Source organism: Pelobates fuscus, chromosome 4 (genome assembly GCF_036172605.1).
Source record: "Pelobates fuscus isolate aPelFus1 chromosome 4, aPelFus1.pri, whole genome shotgun sequence".
Lineage (NCBI taxonomy): Eukaryota > Metazoa > Chordata > Amphibia > Anura > Pelobatidae > Pelobates > Pelobates fuscus.
In genome coordinates this window covers 277,412,289-277,438,014 of record NC_086320.1, presented here as the reverse complement: position 1 = coordinate 277,438,014, position 25,726 = coordinate 277,412,289, and the positions used below count along the sequence as shown (strand labels likewise).

General features: G+C 37.7%; 1 protein-coding gene across 3 annotated transcripts in view; it reads right to left on the bottom strand.

Annotated features, from left to right (window-relative positions):
* GLI3 (GLI family zinc finger 3) overlaps positions 1–20,812 on the bottom strand; it is a 248,461-nt gene extending 227,649 nt beyond the window's left edge. For 2 of the 3 annotated variants that reach the window (XM_063452128.1, XM_063452131.1), the window contains exon 1: positions 20,603–20,812. The gene's annotated coding sequence lies outside the window, so the exon portion shown is untranslated. Of the gene's footprint in view, positions 1–20,214; positions 20,395–20,602 lie in introns of those variants that run through there. The other variant, XM_063452130.1, reaches the window with a different exon arrangement.
* Positions 20,813–25,726: the final 4,914 nt, after the last annotated feature.

The following is a 25,726-nucleotide window of genomic DNA, read 5'->3' as shown; positions in this document are numbered from 1 at the left end:
TGCTCAAATTGCTTTCCACTTTCTTCCTCAATTGACGTCAACGTAAGAAATTGTAACAAAGTAATAATGGTGCCTGAGCTTAATTTTACATTGCTACTGAGCTGTACACTATTCTTTAGAATAATAGAATTCACATCTATTTATTTTTGTGAGGGTGGGTGCATATTTCAGTTTTTTTGCTATGGGCACCAGTAAGACCAGGCCCAGACCAAAGAGTAATTTCCTTTCAAGAATCCTGAGGTAACTCATGAGATGTCTATAAAAGATACATGTTATGTGTTATTTTGTAGTGTAGGCATTTCTCCAGAGAAAAACTGCTGCCATTGAAGCAAATGCTAGTTGCAGCCCATTATCAAAACGTATGGCTGAGTTTTGAAAGTTCAAATAGGATCAACATTCTTTTGTAAAAGCAAACATCCTTGGCTTTTTCTCATCCAGCCATGGCAGAGCCAATTCTAATTCACCTCCAGGCATGAATCTAGTGGACAATTCATTCCAGGCCCCATTTCGGCTTAATCTCTCTCATACAAGTCACATGCCTACAGGTCTGTCTTTCTTTCAGGATAATAAATGTGATTATTTTGTCAGGTTACCATTAAAATAATCCTTTCTGACAAAACTTGAAAGTCACCTGCCTGAACTGCAATATGTGTCACGGCACCAACCAAATCCTTCTTCTGCTTTCCTGTTTGTTATTTTCCTTTCCTTTTATTTTTTTGTATTTTATTAGGTCTGTGCACAAAGGAAAATAATAATTATCAAAATAGATATAACACTATAGGGGCATACATGCCTATCCTGGCTTGAAATACTGTGAACCATTTCAAAAATACTCCCTGAGTGCTGCTGGCCTTTCTTTCTCCTGTGATGTTATTGTGGAGGTGTCACTTCCTCCATCGCTGGTTCAAATCCATTAAGGACATGATCCAGATGCATCCATTCAAATCCAATGGCGACCCGATCCATTACTTTTCATAGGAAAGCTTTGTATCCAATGAGCTGCAAAGCCCTGTGGCAGAGTTTCACATGGTCAGTACTGTTAAAGCGTCATTAGTGGCTGCCTGTATTGCAGCCAATAGAGGCATGTTTAACCTTGAAATATAAACATTGCCATTTCTGCTTTATCTTGAACGGTTAAACATACAGGACCACTGCACACAGACCACTTCATTGAGATAAAGTGGTCTGGGTGACTTTAGTGGTACATAAATCACTGTATGCTATAGCTTCCAAATATTAAATACGAGGATGAGAGGTGAAGATTCCTTTGGACTAACTAACTACAATTAATGAACCAATGTGACCTGCAAATAAAATATAATATAATGCAACAATGTATTTTAATAAAATTCCATATGAAATGCTTTTAAATCTTATCCTTCCATATTGTTTTAGTAGTACACAGAATCACTCAAAAAGACATTTTAATATTTGCCATAACTCACAATTAAAGCTCAAAATACCTCCAGGCACTAGAACTTACCTTATGTTATGCAGCAGGAAATACTTAGGAAAAAGATGTATTACATTTCACAAGTGGTACTACTTACTATGTGATTTAATAACACTAAAAAATTCCTATGTACCTCAAACAAATTAATGTATGGTCAAATATGCACCAGTGATATGCGTGAATTATCACTGCTCACATACAAAGCATTCCAGGGCTTATAGTTCCATCACTCCCACCAATCAGCAACAGGAGATTTGCATGTTTTTCATCCAAGATGGCCCACGTGACAGGATGTATTTATGAGCCAGGTTGCCCTAATTCATTTTCATATTATCTTTAACAGTTTACACACAAGTAAAGCTAGGTTAGACAAACACTAAGAGCAATTCATTCCCACTTTGATGTCAAAACCAGTTAAAATTATTATATTATTGTAAGGCATATATATATATATATTTTTGTTAGATGTTTCTTCTGATGTGGTAGTACATGGATTTATATTAAAGGGACACTATAGTCACCAGAACAACTACAGCTTATTGAATTTGTTCTGGTGAGTAGAATCATTACCTTCAGGCTTTTTGCTGTAAACACTGTTTTTTCAGAGAAAATGCAGTGTTTACATTACAGCTAGTGATAACTTCACTGGTCACTCCTCAGATGGCTGTTAGAGATCTTTCCTGGGTCATGGCTGCCTAACATTCAATTCATCTCTATGAGGAGATACTGATTGGCCAGGGCTGTGTTTGAATTGTGCTGGCTCTGCCCCTGATCTGCCTCTTTGTCAGTCTCAGCCAATCCTATGAGGAAGCATTGTAATTAGATCAGGCTACCACTTCTGATTAGGTTAGCAGGCAGTGGGCAGATCTAAAGGAAACAGGAACAAAGCAAGCAGCTCCATAATTGAATACAAGTAAGATTTTATTATATTTAGGGAGGCATGTGGGGGACAGGGGAGCTAGATGGTGGTTTTAACCCTATAGGGTCAGGAATACATGTTTGTGTTCCTGACCCTATAGTTAAGAAAACAGTTTGCACAACCTGGTTTCCTTTAAATCTCCTGCCTGCTCAAACCTATATTGTGTAACATGATTTAATAAGAGTTTGTAGAAATGGGTTTGCAAACTATTTCTTTAATAGTTCTAGATGCAAGAAAAACACATTTCTAATGGTATTTGTCTGTTGTTTAAGGGCACATTCAAAGCTAGGAGAGCTTTGGTGCCATCCCAGATACCAAGCAATTTTGCACAGTTTGACAACTTTCCTGGGTTCTGGTAGGTCCCCCAGCCATATCTGCTACATGTGGTCTTCTTTAGCAGGGTAAACAGGATGTCACAGTTTACAGCAAAGCAGGACCACACTTCTGCTGGAGAAGACCAGATGTGATGCGGGCACTCCACAGGACCCATGTAAGTTGTCAATCTGTGCTAAAATTATTTCACATCTTGCAATGGGATAATGCCAGGGTACTCCTGGCATCTTAACCTCTACAGCAAGTCTTAGCGATTATAGTGCTTTAGGAACAGTGTTTCTCAAATACATTGGTTAAGGATAATCATCAGAAAAACTGTTCGGAAATATCTTAAAGATAACTAATTTGCTTAACAGCCTGGGGGGGTTATGCATAAAAAAATGTCACTCATTTTTTACGTTCATGCTGTTTTTTTGCATGTGCCATTTACTTATGTATGAAAATGTTTTTTGACTCTTTATACATTGCTTTTCTCACCTTTTTCTGCAGGGTACCAGAATAAACTGTCTTTCCGACACTTGTTATTACTCTTTTTAAATATTTTCACTCTTTTTTTCTGTCTGATGTTACCATTCATTACATTCAGTTTTGCACCTCCTTTCTATACATTAAAAGTGACTTGTATTTGAACCAAAAGAAAGACTCAAAATTGTTGTACATTGGAGAGGCCAGGGAGGTGATATTCATGTATAATGTAAGAACGTCAAGTGAATAGCATATCACTGTAACACGGGATACCACACGAGCTGAGCAAGTGGACATGTATGTGATAAATGGTACCCTTATTGTTAATTATACAACGTATCAGAATACATGCCTGTTGTATGCATATTAACCTTGTCAAGTTGAAAATAAAGAATTAAAAAAAAAAATTGAACAGAAAACTAAAAAAAAGAAGAGTTGCAGTAAGGGATAGTTTGCAGTAAATAGGAAAAGCCCCAAAAAATCCCCCAAAAAGCCCCAACTAAAAAATAACTTTTTATACATAAGCCCCATTATATCTAAAAGTACGTGGCTACTAAATCTCTCTATTATGTTTCATTAAACAGACATATTATGCCTGCCACTCCATCTACTTGTAGAGGTGCTATCTGATGGCATGGTACCTCTCAGTACTTTAACAGGTCTGTACATCAGCATCTATATTTTCAATGACCAGAAGTTGACAGGTGAATACATGTACGTACCCCATTAAAAGTATCTTGGTGGGTAAGTTTCAAAGGTCAAATCATATAACCAAAATCTAGCATTTCTAGTGTGCTTGTGAAACTTGAAAATAGAAAGCAGTTCATTTTGTGATCTCCATAACAGATTTAACCCCTTAAGGACCAAACTTCTGGAATAAAAAGGAATCATGACATGTCACACATGTCATGTGTCCTTAAGGGGTTAAAAAGGAAAAAATAAAAACAATCAAAGGGAACGCATTAAAATAAGAAGTCATTTGACATAATGCAGCAATGCAAGTTTCTGTAAAAAAAAAATCCAGAAGGACACACAGAGGAGATTGTGGATTACTATTGGTAAAGTGTAGTTTTTTTGTAGTTAAATAAATGTCTTTATTTGTAGCTAAGGTGTAACTATAACATGATAGCTATGTGTTCAAGAAACATAATCAGCGATTGCAAATCTGTGTTTCTCCCTACAGCTTTCTTCGTGGAGATTAAGGTTGGTGCTCCAAAGATGTCATGATTGTCAGTAAAAAGGTTGATAATGTCACAATAGATAGACAGGTTTAATCACTAAAAGCAGTTAATTCAGTGAATTGAAAAACTATCTGCTGCCTGCTTCTATTCACTTGTGAGAGTTACTCTCATTATAAAATGAAAATCTGAAAGTGTCTATTACCAGGGCCGTCTTTAACACGGGGCAAAAGGGGCAGCTGCCCCGGGCCCAGTCAGTCTAAGGAGGCCCAAAGCAGCTGCCCCTTTAGCCCTCCGGCCACCGTGGTACATGCAGCCCACGTGGAACTACCACCGCGGGCCACGCAATGTGGAGGCTCATCGGGTGGCCAATGTTCTAAGGGCTACCCGATGGTGATGGATTTTCAGGGGCCCGGCGGCTCTGAGAGCACGACTGGGCCCCCTGTGATGATGTCAGGATGCTGGGAGGAAGTGACAGCCGGTCACTTCCTCCCAGCATTCACTGAGCTCCACGCAGGATGAGGAGAAGAAAAGGAGGGACTCAGAGTGGGAGCTCTGACTTCCATCAGCCTGAGCCAGCCTCCTGCACTCCAAAGGTAGGAAACACATAAGAAATGTGCATGTATGTGTCTGTCTGTATGTGTGTATATGTTTGTATGTGTGTATCTCTATGTATGTATGTATGCATGTGTGTCTGTCTGTTTGTATGTGTGTGCGTTTCTGTATCTGCATATGTCTCTATGTGACCCTGTGTATCAGTATGTGTTTCTGTGTGTCCGTATGTGTGTCTTTGTATATATGTCTGTGTGTCTCTGTGTATGTCTATATGTGTATATGTATCTGTGTATGTTTGTATGTGTGTCTGCATGTCTTTGTATCTGCACGTGTGTCTGTGTTTGTATCTGTATCTGTGTGAGTGTCACCCTGTGTATTTAAATTAGGGATCGACCGATTATCGGTTTTACCGATATAATCGGCCGATATTAGGTATTTTCGGCAATATCGGTATCGGCCAATAGAGACACCGATAATACCTCCTAGGACCGCCGGGCTCATTACAAGCCCGGCGGTCCTGGGGGGGGCAGCAGCAAGCACTGACTTACCCTCCCAGCAACTCCATGTCTAAATCTCGCGAGACCCGCGGCCGCAGAGTGTTGCCACGGGTTACCATGGCAACGCTCCGTGCGGCACTAAGTGCAGCGAGATTTACACTGGGGAGCTGGAGGAGCTGCTGGGAGGTAAGTCAGTGCTTGCTGCCGCCCCCCCCAGGACTTAACAAACCACCGGACCACCAGGGAATATTATATCCCCCCTCCCTGGTAAGAAGCAGGGAGGGGGGACTAAAAGAAAGAAAAAAAACAATTTAAATATAAAAAAAAAATAATTAACATAAAAAAATCCCCCCCCATTTTACACAAATTACATCACAAACACACTACATACACTGCATTACATACATGCACACTACACAAACACACACACACACTGCATTACATACATGCACACTACACAAACACACACACACACTGCATTACATACATCACTAAACAAACACACACACACACTGCATTACATACATAAATACACTACAAAACACACACACACTGCATTACATACACACACACTACACAAACACACACTGCATTACATACATAGACACACACACATTGCATTACATACATAGACACACACACATTGCATTACATACATACACACATTGCATTACATACATACATACACACACACTACATTATATATACACACTACACAAACACACACTGCATTATATACACACACTACACAAACACACACACACACTACATTCACTATACACACTATACAAACACACACACTCTGCATTCACTATACATACTTCACAAACACTCACTGCATTCACTATACACACTACACAAATACACACAGCTCCCCTGTCTAAATACACTTCATCCACTACATGTGGCATGTATATTTTGTGCATTTACCGTTAGAAATAGTTTATTTTTTCAAAATGGTAAATGTACAGAATATCGGCAAGTTATCGGCTATCGGCCTGAAAGTTCACAGATTATTGGTATCGGTATCGGCTCTAAAAAATCAATATCGGTCGATCCCTAATTTGAATGTATATCTGTATATGTGTCAGTGTCTGTATCGGTGTATCTGCATGTGGGTCCGTGTATGTATCTGTATGTTATTGTGTGTATCTGCATGTATGTCAGTGTGTTTGTTTGTGTGTTAGTGTTTCTGTTTATCTGCATGTTTGTCAGTGAGTGTATCTGTGCATCAGTGTGTATTGTGTTTCATTAAGAAATAAGAGGGCTAAGTGTGAGTTTTTTTTTTTTTTGGGGGGGGGTTGTGTGGGCGTTGATAGCGTGATTGCATGCGAGGAAGGGGAAGGGCTAGGCCAAGAGGCCCCAATCAAATACAGTACAGTGGGACATTTCCTGCTAGGTGTCTCGGCACATCCTCTTGGACGTGGCAGGCAAATGGGTAGAGCTAAAAAGCAAGGATTTCACATCATGCAAAAAATACTTTTGTTTTCACAGATACATTATTTTTGCATGCAGTTTTCCTAGCCCTTTAATTTTAACTAAGTAGGTTTGACTTTAAAGTCATTTGAGAGTATACTAAAGCACTGTTTAAACTGATTTGGTTTAAGCTGCATAAGTACACACAAGCCACATCAGTTGGCTTGCAGTAATAAATAAATGATTCCGTAAAAAAAACATGTTCAATAAGTGTTCCTTTGTGGTACTTCTGCTTCCAGTTAATTTCAGGAACACACCTAACCGTCAACATATGACAATCAATATTATGTCTGAAGATATAAATAAGCAATTAACATTCTTCATAGTATTAAGTAGAATTCTATACTGAGGCTCACCCTTTTACAAACCGAATCAAACTGTCTAACAAGCATTCAACACATGTTTGTAGTGATATACTGGAAATGCTTTTTCATGTTTGCAATGGCTACTATAAGTACTACACTAGCCACTGTCCACACACCTATATCTGCCCATATGTCGTTTGCATCAAACTGTTCAGACCCTGACCACAACATTATAGTTGTGGTATCTGGATATTATTCAACAATCACAATTTTCAGTTTTCTGAAAATTGTCACTAACATTTAAAGGGGAAGTCAGGAACTTTTTAAATAGACTGATTCATTTACTAATAAAGAGAAGAAAAAAAAAACACTTTTTATTATCTGCCAAACCATGCATACAACCATATAGCAAAGTTGTTGTTTTTTTAAACTAGAACCACACAACAACCATTCATATATTCTAACTACACAACATACATTTTAACACAAGTTAGAGAGCAACATGACCCATTTCTTCACATTTAGGTAAGGTTGTCACATGGTAAAACATAATTCCCATAATGTTATTGCTTCCAACCTAGCTGTAAGTTAATTTATTGTTAATGTTATCGCTAAAGACATACTGATTAGTAGCCTTACAAGTTATATTACAGTGGAGTTGAATGTTGTTCTTGTTCATAAAATGTTTTAAAATATTCAAATATATATGCATGCAGTGGAATAGGTATAGTTGCCATTTTACAACCAGTGGGAAACCTCTAAAATATCATAGGGATTCAGTTGCAGTCTTGATTCAGGAGTTAAAGAAGCACTATAGGGTCAAGAAAAAAAACATGTATTCTTGACCCTATTGTGTTTAACCCACCAGCTTGCCCACGCTCAGCCCCCTTAAAAGTTAATAAAACTCACCTTATTTCCAGCACCCCCTTGGTGACATAATCAGAATTGCCAATATTTAACCATGGGGAAAGCATTGGATTGGCTAAAATTGGCAAGGAAGCGGGGCCAAACACCGTTTTGGCCAATCAGCATCTTCTCATAGAGATGCATTGAATCTGTGCATCTCTATGAGGAAAATTCAGCGTCCCCATGCAGAGCAGCACTGTGCCAGGAGGCACCTCCAGTGGCCATCTGAGGAGTGGCCACATGGAGGTGTCCCTAGGGGCAATGTAAACACTGCCTCTTCTCTGAAAAGGCAGTGTTTGCATGAAAATACCTAAATATAATGATTGTACTGACCAGAACAACTATGTCAAGCTGTAGTTGTTCTGGTGACTATAGTGTCCCGTTAAAAACCAATAATACAACGCATGGGAGTAAAATAAAAATTGGCTTAAATACTAATATAAAGTCAGTCATCAAAGTATACTATCCAACTAGTAAGATTTTATTTAAATGAATACTATATCACTTCCATGTGTCTCATTAGATATGGAATTATTTGCATAAATAGTTATATAGACACTTGTAGAATCCAGATGGATTTTTGTAGAAAAAAAATTGGTGCCTCACAGCTCCAAATCCCCTATGTGTTATCTATTCCTTTAAATTCCTTTACACTTAGATTTTGAACACTATTTCACCCACTATACCTAAATGCTTTACTACTGCTCAACGAGCAACTTGCTGTGATTCATGGTGCATTCAATGCTATATGAATTTGTATAACAAAGTTAAGTGAACTGATCTGTTCATATCAAGGGGATAGGTACATATTATAATAATCATGATTAGTCGTCTGTAATGGATAGATAAAAGGATGCTGGCTATTTACTTTTAGTATTTGGCACATATGAGTTTAAAATGATCCTATAGTGCCAGGAAAATAAACCAGTTTTCCTGGCACTATAGGCTCTTGGAGTGCCCCCCTACCACGGGGCCCCTGTTCTGCAGGGCTGTATGGGTTAAAACCCCTTCAGCCACTTACCTGAATATAGTGCCGATGTCCTTTGGTGCTGGGTCAGGCTCTGCCCACGCTCCTCTCACACCGGCTGACCTAATGCACATGCGCGGCAATGGCTGCATACGCATTAGACCTCCCCATGGAGGTCCATGAGGACGTCCAGCATCAGATAACAGACCAAAAGTCTGTTGGGATTCCGGAAGCCCTCTAGGGCAGACTTAGAGCTGCAATGTAAACACTGCAGTTCTCTGGAATTTCAATGTTTTACATTGCAGCACTAGGTGCAAAAGGGTCACAGCACCCAGACTTCTACATTTAGCTGAAGTGGTCTGGGTGCCTACAGTGTCCCTTTAATAACCTATCTAAGCAAGCAAAACCAAATAAAACCCTTTGCGTGCCAATGAGGCATTCGTTTTCAGGGCAAACTTCAGGGCTGTTATCAGTTAAGTTTACTCATTCACCCACAGCCTTTATTTTATCCAATCAAGCAGAAATATAAATTTTCTCTGGTTTCTAGATAAAATAAGCAACGTGGTTAGCTACAACCCAAATATGTTAGTGAAGGACTGAGATACACAATACCTACAGTACAGAGATTATCCCCTCCCAATATTTTCATGCATATATGAATATGTTCACACCTAAAAGGCTTACAAGTATTCTGCTTATAAAACATTACACTATTCAAAACAGTGGGCACATGTTTAAGCAGACGTGTCTGACTAAACTGTATAATACTACATTCACATTTCCCTTTGGTGTGAATAAGCTGTACGTAGAGTTCAAATTTAGCCAATGAGTTAAAGAATCAAGATTTAGGTGATATTCAGAAACACTTGTCCATGATAACTGTGGAACTGAGCTATAAATCTGTGTATTGATGGTACATGAAAAGTGAAAATATAAACAGTTAACTGATATATTGTTAATGCAAAAATGGTTGTTGCGATTATACCTGCAGTACCCAGACTACTGATGGACTACAATACGTATCATCCTAATTCAGCCAAATATTGACTATCATTAACATAAAAAGGGCTATAGAATGTCCAGGATAGATCTATCGACCCTTATTTGTTAGCTAAACTATGAGATGCCACGTGTTACCTATGGAGTTGCTGGCCCAAAAAGAGTAGGAAGTACATTTGCTAAACTGTAAGTTGATAACTAATAAAATTTGAGAAACAAAAATCAGAATCAGCAAAGTTGAATATTTTTCACTGCATAATAACTCACTGATAAAACTCAATGCTTAATGAGTAAACCCCTAAAGAACATATTATTCATTATTAATTTACTTTACTCTTTTATGCATAGAGTCGGCATAACTGCATGTATGATGATTTTTTTTCCCCCCTGTAACAAAGAATGAAACTCAAATAGTTCTGTATCTAAGGGTTTGTCCTTACTAAGTTTTAGAATTTTGGCGCTCAGGAAGGGGAATGAGTAAGCCTGCTTGGAATGAAATACACAGTGGGTGTGAGAAAGGCATTAAATAAAACAAAGCACTGAATCTTTCATTGGGGAATTCATCTAAATGTTTTTAGGAGACAGTTTTCTGATCATGTTAGCTGTGTGTTACTCTGCTTACAAATACTTTACCAGATCTGCCATTTTGAGTTTCACCCAAACCAGTTGTCAATTTTTCATTTCGGAAATGTCCAAATTTACGTGGTGACGATTAATGTTGAAACTCAATATGAAACTTTACTGGACTGCAGACTTTGTTATTTTTTATATCTTTGGAATATATCATAATTTCCACCTGGAGCAAATACTTAGATTTCAGACTATTATCAAAGAAATAATAACAACTTATTTCTATTTTAATATATTGTTTACCCAAACCTAAATGCCTGTCATAAATATTTTTGGGCTAAAATAATTTATGAATCTGGGACCAATTTACAGTGACTAATATTAATAATAAAAAAATACCAATGCATTGAAAAACACTGCACACTCATTCCATTTTTAAAGCTGCATATTAGCTTATATTTTTTTAGAGGTAACATTATTTATAATCCTAGTATAGAATGGAACATAATTCGGATAGATGCTGAAAATCCACTTTAATAAAATCTATGGAAACCATCTAAAAGTGGTTAGTAAATAAGATGAATGTAGGAGGCAGCAATGTATTTTTCTGACTGTTATCTAAACAAAAAAATTGCATATAAGTGACTGACGCACACTCACAGTTCAGCAAATAAACCCCTTTATAGAGCACAAGTGGCTAATTTGCTCCATGAATTACAGCTCAAGGGTTGTGACCCCTGCTGTAGATCAACTGTATGAAACATATCCTATGTGAAGTTCACAGTAGATTGATAAAATGTGGCTGAACATGGCAGCTCACACTTAACATGCAAAGAGGATCTTACAGCTGTCCCCTCTCTTCCCATGAACGTCATCTATAAACATTTGTGGTTAGAACTGCCGCATGCTTAAAACCATATGCTTTGCAAGATACCTTTTCTCCATGTAATATTTTATTTTAAAAAAAAAAAGGAATCTAGCTATTTCCAAGGTCTGTGTTTTAACCCAATCTATCCCCAGTCTGGTTATTCAACATACATTTTAATGCTCCCCCACGTAGGCTGAAAATGTTACATTTGGCCATTTGTATTATCTTGCTGAGTGTTCAATACTGAGCAGGTAATAGAATATTATATGTGCAAATGTTCCACCCCGTACTGTTACATTCTATTAAGAAGGTGTGTGAATTACAGAATAAAACTTGCAGCTGTTAACTCATTGCAATTACACACAGAACAGAATTGGGCTTAATTGTCTTATTGAGGTCAAGTCACATGACAGACAGGGTCGCATTGGCTATATTTAGTGAAAGAAAATTTGGTTAGAACTGATTCAGTTGGCACGGCACGTCGACGCGTTAAACGATTCTTCAGTTTATTATTTTATATCAGGAAAAATCATTTTGCATTTAAAAACTAGCATGTGAAGCCAAAACTTGCATTTATTTATTTATTTTACTGGCAGTGGGTTAGACTATTATATTTTATGATCCCTCAGTTTTGCATGCTCGGCGTCCATGATAGTTAAAGCCCCGTATTGCAATCCAGCAGCTCACAATAAGGTTAAAAGTATTCATAGGGTTAACTGCCAAGAAGAGAGATACAATTTTGTTTAATACATTAAGGTTGCAGTTTAACATTCCATAAGCCTTTTTTTTTTTTTTTTTTAGAGAGACACTGATATATTGGGATGCTCAGTTTGGTTAGAATTGTAAAATACATATAAAATATTACACAATGTTTGAGCATGTATATGGATTAAAAATCCATCATATTTATTTCAGTGTTTCTTTATTTCTAATATGTAAGGCTAATATATAAAAAATATTTGGCTGATGATAATGCATTTTATATTGGTGAAATATAATGCGAGTTTATGGAATTTAAAGCTCACCTGAGTTACTTCTAACATTTATGATTCCTTAAAGTATATTCAGGCATCTCTGTATCAATAATGTACAAGACTGTATTTAGTATATGCAAAGAAAATAAAGGAATTTTTTTCAAAAGGGCATCTAATTTCATAAATATACACGTATTACTACATACATAAACACAGTGAAAAGTTTTCTTTAAAATCTTAAGACAAGCTGATAAACTGTGAAGGGAGAGCAAATGGGCTGAGAGTTAAATAACCTTCTAAACAGTTAAGCAGGAATAACAACAGTGCTTTAACAAGTTGGTACAGTACACATTCACAGTCACACTGGTGTGAATTAGTGCAAGGCTGGTTTGCCTCAGGGCACTACTAATACACAGATGACTAATGACTAGCACTGTGCAGACAATGGGTTTGGGGGTTGGAAAGTAGCACAGGCCTTGTAGTACTTTGACAAATGGACTTTCCCACTTCCATTCATTAAATAACCTTTGAGCACAGTACCAGCTCCGATCTTGTGGGTAATGAGCTGACACATGTTACTGTTTTGGGATGGGATATGACATATTTGTTTTCTGCACGTCTAATTAATGGAATCACTCTATATTTCGATGGACCTGCCATGTCAGACATTTGTATGATTACTCTTTGATTAGACGCAGTGTAATGTAAAATTGAAAACATACAATCACAGACTGGGCAATCAGGGGAAGACTCTACACGTTCATTTTATATGGTGCACGCCAGCAATGCCTATCCTTAGCACCTTGGATATTTGAGAATCACATTTCCTATAAGGCATTTTAAACAATTTAAAATTGTGATAATTGTAAAGCTAATACCCAACTGGCAAAAAGTAATATTGTATAGGCAATCATTAAGATAAGTCTTTCCTTTAACGTTCTAACAAAATGCACAAACATATCTGAAGATGTAGCTTTAGACCAAAATCACAAACATACGGTATCTCAAGGGAAAACCTGAAACATTGTGATGGATTTGGTGCGGGATACAAGAGCTTAGTTTGCCTATGGAATATAGGAGATGATAAATTATCTTCTTAACCAACAACCTCATTGTCTTTTATGACCAAATAGCACTACTTTACATTATTTTTTGTAAAATGGGGAGCCATTGTTCATATTTACTTTGTATGGCCCATGATCACTACAAAAGGTTTCTTCCTATGAGTTTTCCTGGGAAAATAGTTCTGATTTAAATTCAATAACTGGAGAATAGAATGGCATAATACACAATCAACGGTATTAATTCCTGAAACCATGAATTGTGAAGAATTAGGGATGAGAATGCAAATGTTAGGCCTAAAAAAAAAAAAGGAAAGATAGAAACTAATTACGTTGGAGAATTTTTCCACTTCAGGCCTTAAAGTGGCAATTCTCTTTGTAATATTTCACAATCAGAGGTTAAGTGAAAACACTCAATGTTGCTGGTGTTTGCACACAGACAAAACCATAGCTTGTGACATTAAATTACAGATACACAACTGATTTTTTTTTTCATGTTTTTAGAAGGTACAATGCAGATGAATTCCATTTTTCAGAAAAATAGAAGATTAAAAGGGCAGGCAGGAAAGTATACATTCTTGGAACTTCAAGATTTATGCAAGGCAAAACATTCATGGAACCAACTTCAGAGCCAGGAAATATACACTTATGAATTAATCTGATTTGTTTAGATACATCTGTAGATATCTATGCAAAATAAATAAATTAATTAAAAAGTTAGGCACTTTGTATACATGTCTCTAGGTATTAGGCCTGCCCCTCTATGTATTATAAAATACATTTGCCCCAAGGATATATTACTTACTTACATTCATTTTGATATTGCACTAATCAGTTGTGAATGAAAGCAAACGTGACCACACATTTCCTCTGCACTTATAATAGAGGCAGCAAGCCATTGAAAAAAAAAATGCTCTACCCCTTATTTTCCCTTAGCGTAACGTCATCCAATTTGAAAACTGTTATTTTGGTTTCTCTCTCTCTCTCTATGTGAAGAATGAAGTATGTACAGCTTCTTGAAATTATTAGGAGTGATGATGGGGGTGTTGAGGGCACTTATTCCAGACAGCAATGCCTATAGCAGCTCCTAAAATCTTCAGAAAGGGGTCTTAATGCAGGAAGCTTAGTGAGCTCATAAAACTGTTGTTGGAGCCAGGAACACATAGCATATTTAATCTGCAAACTGTGCGAGTCTACAATGATTTCAGAGAGATCTGAGGCATGCCCTCAAGGTTTTCTGGGACCTGGGATTAGAAAGCTGATAAGAACCTCTGCAGCCCACAGACTTGCTATTTCTTCTGCACTTAAACACAAATGCATGGAGACATTTGACTGCTGCTTAGCATTGCCGCTCGGGCTATATAAAAGCTTCGAGATCTCCTTTTGCTGTCAATATATCAAAGTTAGATGCAGGAGAAGAAGAAGGGGGGGGATCATCAAAGTGTGAAATTTCATTGAAAGTCCTTGATAGGCTACATATGGCTTTATTTCACAGACCTATCGAATACCTGTAAAAGTAGACAGATGATAAGACTGTCAGAAGTATTGGACACGTTTGTATATGGGCACCCTGTTGGTCTGTTTTATTTTTTCTTTCCCTCTTTTATGTATTATATTTCTTTTAAAGCACAGCAGGATCATGTTTTTGCACAAAAGGGGGAAAAGAATTTATTGTTGTTCTTTCCTCCCATATTCAGTACCTTAGTGTGTATCAGAACACAATTACCCTATGGGGGTGCATTGCGGACCACTACATCAGTAGGAGAAGTCTCCACAGGATTTATCCACCTGATTAACCACTTTGGTGCTGAAATAATTCCCATTGCCTTCAATATGACAAGTGGTTAGTTTCTGAATGCTTTAACCATTCAGATGCTGGTGGTGTGTACTAAAGTTAAAAGGCATCAATTATTCTGGTTACCTTCACATCCTCTAGTGAATCTGCAAAAAAAATGATATATATATATATTTATATATAAATATAAAACTTGCAACTTGCACTCCTGGTCACCCTCAGTAATGCCCAGTGCTGGACTGGCAAATCATGTAGATTAAGCAAAGAGAACCGCACTCCAAGGACTTTGTTCAAAGTTAAAATAAAACTTAACTTTTATTTAATCCATTAAAAGTCGACGTTTCAGCTCCCACATGGAGCTTTCATCAGGACAAACCCAAAAACATTTTTTTTTGTCTGTCCTGACGAAAGCTCCATGTGGGAGCTGAAAAATTGACTTTTAATGGATTAAATAAAAGTTACGTTTTACTTTAACTTTGAACGAAGTCCTTGGAGTGCGGTTCTCTTTGTTTTATCTATATATATATATTTCAGCATACTATATAGAATGGCAACTTTACCAACTGTTGCATGTTACATGTTGAACAGGGATTTACATCACACATTCACAGTGTATGAAAAAGATATAACATAAAAAGTGGATCATTTGTCAACAAACCGCAACTACTACATGCTGTTTGACCATCAAATTCGTAAAAGCAGGGTCAACTTTTGTAAATGTATTAATTTTGGCATCACATTTTTTGGAAGCTATTTTCAAGGGTGGATTAATTTTGTTTTAAAGAGTTAGCCAATTATTCTGGCTAACTCTTCCAATCAAGCTAGGGAGCATTATTTGCATGTTATTTGAATTAACAGAAAACAAAACAAAACTTGTGTTAACATAAGTGTAAATGATTTAAAGAGGCATAAGAAACCTTTCCTAAAAAATCTTGTGAGTTGTGTGTACTTGAACTGAGAATCCTTTGTTTATTTGAGGCCATTGGATAAATGTATTTCCACTTTAGAAGCAGACAATTTATCTAACCTTCACTAATGAGGAAGCCCCCAATAAACAATAAATAAAAAATAAAAATGCAAAACACAACAATTAAGAAAAAGAACACGGATTAATAAATATATTAGCTCATCATTAAAATTGACATTTAATTAATATAAATCAAAATAATATATGAAGTGTTCAAAAAGATTAAAAAATAAAGGTTAACTCAGAAAAATGTTTTTTGTACTATTGGTTAGTGAAGAATTTGGAAGAATCTGTATAAAAGTATAATTAACACCTTAACAGCACAAAAGCAAGACTTTGTGCCTTGCAAAATTGCCAAAACTCCAATAATAACCCTATATCTCTGTACATACACACACCACACATTAAATGAGCTAGTTATTGGTCATGAGGAAATAAGTATTTAAATAAGTTTTAAAAAGACACCATTTCTAATTCAAGTTATTTCTATATGAAAATATCACTGATTTATATTCCAGGTTAATTAAAGAATAAACCAACAAACCCAAGCATTGTTAATGCAAATCATTACTTCAATAAGTAGGCATTTGTCTTAGAACTTGAGACTTAAATCCCAAATGTCCGGCTCTCTGACGTAATTTAGTGAGTATTCAGAAAATGCTTGGGGGCGTTTTATTCTTTAGCATTTTCCCTCCATCTGAATAATCTTGACATTGCTAATTTAGAAGCTGTAAGGCCACTGTTAATTTTTAATAAACCACCTAAATGAAATAATTATAAAATCAATCAATGCGACACCTTTCCAAATTATAAAGCAATTACATAAGAAAAAAATTTTGAAATGAATACTTGGGAGCAAAAAGTCTTTTACATTCCAATTATTAATCTCCAAATAAGCAAACAAAACCATGAATCCTGGAAGATGAATGAATTTCATGTTTCTAATTATAAAGACTGGTCATGCAAAAAAAATACAAATAATAATAATGAAAGAAAGAAAGAAAATAGAAGGGACTGGCGCCATTTTTAAGTTGTTTTTGTCAATATTCATTAACCCCTATGGCTACGTATCATAATTCATACCATGATTTTCCTGCAGGATTTTTTTTTTCTCTACCAGGTCTTTTGTACTAAAAGAGTGTTTATGATTAAACAAGCATGTTAGAACTCGAGAACGGTTCAGACTTTCTCCTAACTTATTAAAGAGGAGAAGTGTGCAACCACACCACAATGCTGAATATCACTGCTCTTCAATGCTGTGACAAAGTATATCATCTTGTTTAACAGTTGGGATAGAAAACCGCCAGAATTGTAGTTACACTCAATTAATCAGGTTATTAAATATGAACTGTAACCGCCCCATTCATTTAAATGTAATGAACACTCGTGTTTTCTAAACTTAACATTTTCTGTGAAATGAATTGTTTATATACATAAATATATAAACACACATGTGTGTGTATATAAGTACATATATCAATGTGTATGAATAAATACTTAGATATATTATTACTTGTATATAAAATATACATATTTATAGTACAATGTTAAAATTACACACAAAAACACAAACATACAGTTATAACTACATCCCTATCTCTCTCACACTCTCTACATGTATATGTCACATTATGAGAACTGTAATATACTTTTAAAGTAACAAACTTAAAATTTCTATTTCACTCTGCCATACGTTTTGCATTGGTGTGTTATTCACGCTGCAGATGGTTGTATCTCACTGTTGTGTTAACCCATACCCACCCCCCTTGCTCTTGAAGGGTTAACCTCCTCTCCCAGCATGTAGCTGATCCTTCCTTGACAAAGGCATTTAAAAACTTTCTGTCTTGGCTGGTGTGAAGTTGTACAAGAGCCTCACACTGAACTACATTTGCTCTTCACTTCAGTTTGAAAAGGACATGTGGATAAACAGTATAAGTACACAAACTACCAAAAAAAACACAGCATCCGCTTTGCTCCCTTTCTGTCTCTCCCAATTATTTATTTAAAAGGTGTAGATCAGTTAATCCAGTCTGGTTTGTGGTGTTCAGTATATTTACATTACCTCTTTTTCTCTTCCTTGTCTCCCTCCTGTTCTAGAAAGTGAGAGTCTGAAGTGAATCATCTGGACTAGAGTCCTTGTTTGCCCCCATTAGAAAGTGTGTTGCCCTTTATATCTACATAAGGAGGCCTCCAAAAGGCCATACTTTGCATAATGTTATAGTTCTAAAGTTGAAAAAAGAGGTATCTGTCTTGTGGTCCGAATTGGATATAAAATGACATGTCTGATGGCAAATAAATTAACCCACCAAAACACAGGAGTCCGGGTTTTAATGTAATTTAATAACAAAACGTATTAAAAACAAGACATGCATTTAAAAAAAAAACGTGTACAACCCCACATTTCTTGGTGACCTTTATTTCATGTACATGTTCATGTACGACATATACTGGACCCATTCAAAAAATTTAAATAGCCCATAAGCCATTTGGCCCTAGAACAATGTGTTATTTCTAAACACATTGATTTTTAATACATGTGTAAATTCATTAGGATAATATAACGCTATACGTAACTTTTTAAGTAGTTTTTATTTTCTTACCATAATGGGATGGAAAAATGGTGGCATGGTTGGATGGATCGAGATTAGAGTCCCACCACGGATAGATGGATGGATCGAGATTAGATTCACACCACGGATAGATGGATGGATGGAGGGATGGTTGGATGGATCGAGATTAGATTCACACCACGGATAGATGGATGGTGGATGGATGCATAGATAGAAAGATGGACAGATGGACACACTGTGCATGTGTGTGTGTTGGTGTGTGTGTATGCTTTAAGGTCCATTCATAGTACTTTTTATTTTCAATTGACTTGCAAAATTCAATATAAATAGGCATATTAATAGAAACTCTTCAGTTAAGCAAAGTTGTTGATTATTTCCAACTTAATCTTTCAGTTTTACTTTTTGCAAGTCAGTTGTCAACGTACCACAATTCACTGTTTAGCGGACAGATCCCCTAAGTAAGTATTAAGTAACACATTTCCCACCGGTATAAACTGATTTAACTGTAGGCAGCCATACAGCATATGGATCCCTTCCTCCCAATCCAGATGTGAGAAGATTGAGTTAGAGGATACAAACTTCCAGCCAAGACCCAAGCCTGGCATTAAGCATAACTTGAGACTCAGGACAGCCTGAGAAACAGCCAAGAGTTGCAAACCAAAAGTTTTGCCTACTCGGGGGCTTATTCTCTAAACACCGAATTAAGATGCGCTGACTACCATCTTGCCAAATTAAGTTCAACACTGCTGAGCTTGAAAAAAGGTCTCCAATTTGGATAAATATGCCATTTTATTTCCCAGGTGTGCTAGTATGGTCAAATGGTCTAACTCGTGTTGATATATCACCACAGATAGCAGTTTAGTGAATAAACTGTATGTATAAATGTATATATTTCTTATTATTATTAGTTTTACAATAAAACACAGCTAGTGTTTTCATCAAACTACAAGAGAAATGTTAGTCTGGGTCCCATATTAGAACGAAGTCTTAAAAGTTATAAATTGCATTTTCAGATTCTCAGATCAATTTAAACCTTCATCTGAGCATTGCAGACACACAGATACATCCATGTGGATCCACTGTCATTTAACAAGCCGTTTTAGACATGTCCATGTGTTGATGGTTTTGTCACTAGACCATAAGAGGAACCGTTAGCACTTAAAACATGTCTGAACATTTGGTGCAAAGTTTCTATCACCAGGTCATCGTGTTAAGTTGCAAACATCTGAAAAGTTTCTTTTCTGCTCAAACAATCTGACTTCATGCCCTACCTTCACTGCCTTCACAGTAAAACAAAGACACATGCATGCATTACAAAAAGAAAAAATAATAATTAAGAACGTTTAAAACACATACCTTCCAATCCAGGAGCAAAACTTCCTAAATGCACAGCCAGGATCTCCTCCTCCAAACTGAACACAGTTATCCCTGACATGGACTGCAAAAACCCCGTGAGGATCTTACAAGAAGAGGTACCCCCCTTGGCTGATCTGCCTCCCTCATAGCAGCAAACTCACTGAGCCCTTAGCTTTTTCAATTCACTTTGCAAGTCCCCCTGCATCAGTTTGAGAGATCTTGTAATCTGATCCTCCTTCTGACTCACTTCTAACTGCATCAGGCTGACATTTTTTATTTATTTAAAAAAAAAATCACACACACAAAAAAGAAGTAAAATAAACATTTAAGTAAACAATGCAGCTACATGCAAACCATGCAGGTTTAAACACACACTCAGGGTACTCACATTTGTTTTGTTTGTAAGTTTCTCTGCAGAGATCTGCCTTCTTACTTGCACACACTCATTTTTTTCCTCTCTTTTCCTCCCCTTGCTTTTTTTTTTTTTTTTTTCTTTTTCCCTCCTCCTCCTTCTTCCTTCTAAGTCCAAGTTCTACAGATGTTGCTTCTCTCCAAAAATTGCACAGCCAGTTGCAGACCTTAGGGCTTGGACTGGTGGGGGGCGTGTCAAAAAGCACCCCAACTCAAGGTCACCCACTTATTGCAATATTTAGTAGTATGGCACTAAATGGTGCAGGAGAGGGCATAATCTGTAGTGGGAAGGATTCTTAATATATACACATAGCCCTCTGCTTCAATCAATTCCCTTCTACCAAAATGGAAACTGAGTTTCACACTGTTTTGGTCTTTATGTCTGCACAAGACATTATGGCTATGTTTCATTTATTTCTCCTCTTCATCCTTTTAATAAATGAATCCAGCAAAAGAGATTGAGGAGGGAGTGGCATAAGTTAGGAAGGATAGGGAGCAGAGGAGAGTGGGAGGTGGGGGAGGAGGAGGGGTGTGTGTCTGTCCCCTGTGTCTTGCTCCACACAGCGTGTAAGTGAATGAAGCTGTGTGAGCTGATAGCCATTGCATAGTTTAGAGCCGGGGGATGTTCAGGGGAGACACACGTGTGGCACCACCCCTCTCCTCCCGGGCATTCCTGCTCCCACTCAACATTGAGGCACTGAGATGGCACTCCCACCGTAGCAAAGCAGGGAGGGATAAAGCAGGAAGGAGGGAAATGGGAGAACAAGGGGGGGGGGAAGAGCTGGCCATCACTGAAAACTGGAAGCTGTGAGAGAAACATCACTAACCATCTAATTCCAAGTCCTTTTTAACATCTCTTTACCAACTTCACTTCTATTTTTATTACCTACATTCTATAAATAGTCAACGTTCCTTTTCAGTTTCACTAAAATATTCGTGATTAAACAAGTCTGCCGGCTATTTTAAAAGTAAGAGCAGAAAAAAATAGTATACCAAGTGTGACTGTGTTTACATCTCAACCTGCAAGTTTAACGTTGAGGGTCTATTAGCTAAACAACAATCGATTTGCAAAATATAGTCATTTTAGTGTAAACACAACCAGTTTACTAACTGAACACCAATTTGAGAACAGACATGCAAAATGTATCAAGCATAGCAGAGTAAGGGGAAATTTATATATATAGATTTGCAAAATATATATCTCAAACTTGGCTGCTTTAAGGCTTTACTATCTTAGACTATATTTTGTATATATATATATATATATATATATATATATATATATATATATATATATATATATATAAAAATAAATTTCCCCTTACTCTGCTATGCTTGATACATTTTGCATGTCTGTTCTCAAATTGGTGTTCAGTTAGTAAACTGGTTGTGTTTACACTAAAATGTGTTTTGCTTGTGTATTTAATACATAAGGCCAGAAAAAAAAATGCAACCAGATCAGATATTAGAACGTGAGCTAATTTTTTTAATGAATAACATATGTTTGAAAGAATAAATAAATGAAGAAGGTCTCCATGCCAATAAATGGTAGATACTTGATATAAAGTCTGCACTTCTCTTGAGAGTCTTTAGAGGGTATTTTTGTTTCTGCTGCATGTGTGTGCTTTTTTTTCCCCACTGAATACAAAACTTTTGTTTTTGTACATGAAGTTAGTATTTTTCCTATTAAGGAATGAAGTGGAAATCAATCAATAAATTGATTATTTTGTGTATCTGCCCCTTACCAAATTAAGAAACAATGCGTGCATGCTCCCTGACGTAATTCACACCGGACACAAATTTCAGGTTAATGAAAAACTTGAGGAATGTTTATTAGAAGGGGGTGGCATGCCCCTTATAAAGCAAAATTAAATCATAACATTGTCAGAGATAACATTGATTTCTACATCGATAATTGGTTAGGGGTTAAGTGGTTGATTTATTGCTCGTCCTACCGGGTGTGATGTCACTGGCATCTTGCGGGTCTCCCCCAGATTCCAGCGCCATCTTGTTAGTGAGGGTGTTATTCGATGACTAAGGGAAACTCCCTGGCCCTAGCGGCCATTTTAAGTAAATCATATAGAACGATAAATGCTGATTGAGAACTATATAAAGTAAATAGACATTTTACTAGTTTAAAGAAATCAGGATAATATTTAATTTCCACAACAGTCCCCCCTTAAAATGGCTATTTACTAAACAGACAACTACAACTGCCCCTAATATGTCCCTAACTGGCTGCAGCACATCTGTCTTAACAGGCATCGAACGCTTCACTCCGTGGGTATCCCGCAGTGGCTAGCCCACTACTTCTCCCACGAGAGACTTCTGCCCGTATAGACAGACGCTATCCCTGCACTATCCCTATAGGAAAGCAGTTGTCTGTTTGAACTGGTGAGACTGTAGGGGTGTGTGTGTGGTGTGTCACATTCTGTATTATCAATGTCCTGGTGTAGAAATGTGGGGGATACGTTATCAATGGTCTGTCCTACCGTTTTCTGTAGATATTTCTGTATGCACGGTAGTAGGCAGCATGTCAGGAAAAGAAAGATGACTGTTACCGTGAAGACTGCTATTCCTACCTGGCATCAATATAAATATGTTGGTCGAAACTTCCACGAAGTGGAACTTCTCTTTTAACTCGAAAATATGCATGTGGGGAGTCTAGTGGGCCTTGATGATCGTCTGAAATAATATGAATGGGCATTATAGCCTTAGTCAGGGTACATTCCCCCCACCATAGGCCCGCTAACTGGGATCTTAATTGCATGTCACCACACAGCCAATAAATATCCCCAACTGATTTGACATGATTTAACAGTAGAGTTATGGGTGGGGCATGGTAGATGGCACAGTAGCCAGATGGGAATCTGCCCATGAACTTACCAACGTTTTTAGGTACCGTGTAACAGGTGTAATTACCTGGATATACCGTGACTCTATCAGGTGGTTTGACATTCCCTTGGGTAATGGGATACACCCTTTTCCACGACTCACATGTTGACGAATTAGTAGACGTCTGTACATAAAGACTGAGGAAACACAGCTCAACCTCAAGAGGTAGATTAAGGGGTACCGTACCTAAATGAGGCCTGGCCCAGCCACATAAGTAACAATTAGTCTTGTTGTGTGAATTAGCGTTATACCTCATCCATTCCAACCACAGGTTAGTGTCTGAGAACCAAGTTTCAACCGCCATGGGGTCTTCAAATGTAGGGTTGGCAATAGCCACCATATCCTTTAAAATCTTAATATGGGGTTTCAACGGATTTACAGTCATGTGTGTTGTGCCTACCTAGCCAGGTGATGTGAATATATCCTATAAAAGGTTCCCAACTGGTTGTGTGAACCGCCTCCCTTCCAATACATACCCATTACATATTCCCCAGCATCCCCTGGGCTGGGATGTTCAATGTTTAAAGTAAGTTTCATAGGAGTCGACCCTGCGGGTTTACACAGTGTCATTCTGTATAGTAGGGACTTCCCATTTCTGTCAACCTTATTCAAGGCACATTGCGGTTTATAGCCCCACGGTCTACCCGTGTTCCACCCTGCTGCTTTCCAGGAACTACAGTGATGTCCCCACTGACCCCCTGTCACGCAAATGTATGGATCCTTTTTATTGGGTATGTCTTTATATATAACAGAGTGTTGTGTCTGTGGAAATGTACAAGTAACAATATCACAGTAATCAAAAGTGAAAGTAGCCACATGTGTGTTTGAAGAATTGTACCAAAATGTGTAAACATGATTATCTTTAGTAATAGCAACTTGTTGGGCCTCTACTAGGCCTAGCAGCAATAACACACACAGGAAGCTCATGACTCAGCGAGGGTAGCTTCCTCTGGATCAGGTACTTTCTTGCAATGCGAAACGTGTATCCAGGAACTTTTTGCGGTCAACTTCACCGAGGTAGCCATAGTCAGTAACACTTGGTAAGGACCGTCAAATCTTGGTTCAAGAGTGTGTTTCCTTAGGAACTTCTTAACCATAACCCAGTCACCAGGAAGTAACTTGTGAGTGCCTGTATTTGACTCTGGATATGGAATAGGAGAGAACACTTGGGCATGTATTTTGGTCAAAGCATTAGAGAGAGGAGTCACATAGTCTACCATAGCATCTGACTGAATCTGAAGCTGCTGTGGAAAATAACCTAACCTAGGTGCAGTTCCAAACAAAATCTCGTAGGGAGACAGATTAAATTTCCCCCTTGGGGTATATCGTACACCGAACAGTGCTAAGGGAAGACTCTCGGGCCAGGGCATATTGGTCTCTTGTGACATCTTGAGCATTCTGGCCTTTAATGTGCCATTCATGCGTTCTACCTTACCACTACTCTGTGGATGATAGGGTGTGTGAAAGGCAAGGGTCACCCCCAGTGCTGTCCAGACTTCCCTTGTTAACAGAGCGGTGAAGGAGGTTCCTTGATCACTTTCAATCACTTCGGGAACTCCGTACCGGCAAACAATTTCTGTGAGAAGGTGTTTTGCTGTGGTCTTTGCCGTGAGGTTGGCAACTGGAAAGGCTTCTGGCCAACCTGAGAACATATCCACTATAACTAATGCGTATTCGTACCGACCACTTTTTGGCATCTGGATATGGTCAATCTGAATCCTCTGGAAAGGATACTGTGGTCTAGCTAGATGATTGGGTGCGGCCTTAATAACTTTTCCGGGATTACACTTAGCACAGGATCTGCAATAGTTCTGTGTCAGGGTGGTAATACCAGGTGCTTCAAAGTATTTATCAATCAAGGAATTCATCAAATGCTTAGACAGGTGAGCAGGTCCGTGGGCCCACTGTACTACGAATACATATTTCTGGGGAGACAGAACTTGAGATTAACAGTGTAGACATCATTGTGGAGAGTTGCCCCTTTGTCTTTCCAGCCCTGTTTCTCTTGAGGCGTTGCTGCGGCCTGTTCTCTCAACAATCGGATATCCGTGGGTAAGGTTTGCATGGTATAAACTGGGATTTCCTCAATGGCCACTCTACTGTCCACTGCCCATCTTTGATGTGCTGCCTCCTTAGCGGCTTGATCAGCCAGATGGTTACCTTGGGCCTCTTCTGAGTTCAATCTGCCGTGTGCCTTTACCTTCAG